At 41.7% G+C, this 3,022-nt stretch overlaps 1 long non-coding RNA gene across 1 annotated transcript; it reads right to left on the bottom strand.

The window, feature by feature from the left end:
- Positions 1-1,662: 1,662 nt before the first annotated feature.
- LOC126631689 (uncharacterized) lies at positions 1,663-2,657 on the bottom strand. Its single transcript, XR_007626434.1, has 3 exons — positions 2,405-2,657; positions 2,224-2,321; positions 1,663-2,048 (listed from the first exon to the last, which is right to left on the bottom strand). It is a non-coding gene; the product is annotated as an uncharacterized LOC126631689 (long non-coding RNA).
- Between the last annotated feature and the right edge of the window lie 365 nt (positions 2,658-3,022).

The raw sequence follows: 3,022 nt of genomic DNA, 5'->3' as shown, positions 1-3,022 counted from the left end.
ATGCCATCAAAGTATCCCGCTCATGTGACAAATGCCAACGATATGCGACTATTCCTCATTCCCCTCCAGAGCCTCTTACTCCTATGATCAGCCCTTGGCCCTTCGCCCAGTGGGGACTTGATTTGATCGGCCCAATGCCGGCAGGGAAGGGCAAAGTCTGTTACGCAGTCGTTGCAGTGGACTACTTCACAAAGTGGGCCGAAGTAGAACCCTTGGCAACCATTACTGAGGCAAAGATAGAAGACTTCGTGTGGAAGAACATCCTTTGTAGATTCGGCATTCCCAATGCGATAGTCACTGACAATGGGCGACAGTTCGACAACAAGAGGTTCAGGTTGTTCTGCTCTAAGTTCAACATCAACTTATGCTTTGCCTCTCCAGCTCATCCCCAGTCTAATGGACAAGTTGAGGCCATCAACAAAATAATCAAGCGCACTTTGAAAACCAGCTTGGACAAAGCTAAAGGCTGTTGGCCAGAATTTGTACCCCAAGTTCTTTGGTCATATCGCACTTCATATCGGACTTCAACAGGAGAAACTCCATTCTCACTTGCCTTTGGCACAGAGGCGGTTGTCCCTGTTGAGCTCGAGCAAGCAACATTCCGAGTCCAGAACTACATTCAAAGTGAAAATGACAAACAACTCACCCTCAACTTGGATTTAGTCGAGGAACACAGAAACCAAGCTCACTTGAGGAATGTCGCCTACAAGCAGCGCATCTCCAACTATTATGACTCTAGGGTCAAGCCTCGTTCTTTCAAAATAGGAGACTGGGTCTTAAAGAAAAGATTACTCTGCGACAGAGTCCCGAGTGAAGGCACACTTAGTCCAAACTGGGATGGACCGTATGAAGTCATTGGCATCAGTCGCCCTGGCTCTTACACACTTAGAAGCTCCGATGGCAAGACCCTTGGCCATCCATGGAACGCTGATCACTTGAAGTACTACTACAAATAGACTCACGATGTACAAGTGTTGAGCTATAGCCGTTCGGCATCCTATGTAATGAAGGCCATTTGGCAATGAATTCAATAAAGAGGTAATTTAGCCAACTCAGCCCTCACTCTTTTACATTCATAGCAAGCGATGCCGGAACCCTTCTCAATCAGAAAGCAATCCGTCTTCCACAGTCACTACAAAACAAGAAAATGAAGACCGTGTCAAGCGCCAAAAAAAAAAAAAAAAAAAAAAAAAACAGCTTCATCCAAAAAGCTTCACCCGAAAAGCTTCACCTCCAAAGCTTCACCCACAAAGCTTCACCTAAAAAGCTTCACCCACAAAGCTTCACCCAAAAAAAAAACTTCACCCGAAAAGCTTCACTTAAAAAAGCTTCACCTACAAAGCTTCACCTAAAAAAGCTTCACCTAGAAAGCTTCATCTACAAAGCTTCACCTAGAAAGCCTCATCTACAAAGCTTCACCATCAAAGCTTCACCTAGAAAGCTTCATCTACAAAGCTTCATCTACAAAGCTTCACCATCAAAGCTTCACCTAGAAAGCTTCAACACCAAAGCTTCACCTACAAAGCTTCAACACAAAACCTTGCTCCAAATAAACAAATTTTGTTCACAAAACCCAAGATGCCCTTGAACTTGTACAAAAACACTTGGGTAAACATAAACATTTTTTGTTTTACACCCACAAGGGCCCAAATTTTTCCTTCTTCTTTATTCACTTATATCTGTTCCCAAACATATTATAATAGATCCAACACCAAGCCAAAGTCCCAAGTTTCATAATGGACAAAGGTACAAGCAATTCATCAATAATGAAGGTGCTACAAAAATTGGAATCTGCCCCAAAATAGAAATCCAACCCAAGAGACTTTTTCTCTCTCTCCCTCTTCCGCCTCCTTTCATCTATTAAATTTCTGCAACCTCTGCTCTTCTCCAATGGAGCTGAATTTTAGACACCCTATAGTTCTTGAGCATATGAACAACTTTCAAGAAGGAACCATTTCTGTTTGAGCGACGGAAATTACAGTGTTGAAGCTCCAAACATGATAGTCGGCTTCTTGCAGATTTCGAAGCTGTTGTGATGTTTCGAAGATCTGGAAATATTTAACCGTTAGTTCATCCTGAATTTTTGATATGTTATGAAAGCGTCGATGAGGAACAACTTCAATGCAGAAAGCATACCGATCTGAACAAGAGAAAATGGAGTTTCGAAGCTCACAACAAATCTGACGGGTTGACAGAAAAATAATAACCAGTCATTCATCATACCTGGATTTCTGGAGTTATACTGCTCCGAGGGATCTCAAATTTGGATATGTTGTATTTCACAAGCTGAGGAACAACTTCAATGAAGAAAGCATGCTGATCTGAGCAAGAGAACATAGAGTTTCAAAGCTCACAACAAATCTGACGGGTTGACAGACAAATGATAAACAGTCACTCATCATACCTGGATTTCTGGAGTTATACTGCTCCGAGGGACCTCAAATTTGGATATGTTGTATTTCACAAGTTAAGGAACAACTTCGATGAAGAAAGTATGTTGATCTGAACAAGAGAAAATGGAGTTTCGAAGCTCACAACAAGTCTGACGGATTAACAGAACATTGATGAACAGTTACTCATCATACTTGAATTTCTGAAGTTGTACTACTCCGATGGATCTCAAATTTGGATATGTTGTAGTTCACAAGATAAGGAAAAACTTTCATGAAGACGACTTTGCAATCTGAGCTATAGAGAAAGGTGTTATCTTGCATCCACTCAGGCTGATTAGTGGAAACGAAAAGCAATTCCACCAAAGAAAAGATGAAAAAGAGAGAAAAGCTACTAATTGCACTTGATCTTGTCTAGTCAATAGCATGCAGCATCAAACACACAAAAGTTGGAAATATTTTTAGATAAAGCATATACGAATGTGTGACATCGAAACAAGGATTCGTTACTTTGACAAATTAGTAACACGCGAGACACCTCATTCGGCAACTCTCTTCGCCTGAAGACTTGGGGGACTCCCACCATATGCTACTGCACCTTGATACTCGGCAACCCTCCTCACTGACCCTTA

This window comes from Malus sylvestris, chromosome 8, assembly GCF_916048215.2.
Source record: "Malus sylvestris chromosome 8, drMalSylv7.2, whole genome shotgun sequence".
NCBI lineage: Eukaryota > Viridiplantae > Streptophyta > Magnoliopsida > Rosales > Rosaceae > Malus > Malus sylvestris.
Note: the sequence above shows the minus strand (reverse complement) of the source record. Positions and strands in the feature narration are given on the sequence as shown.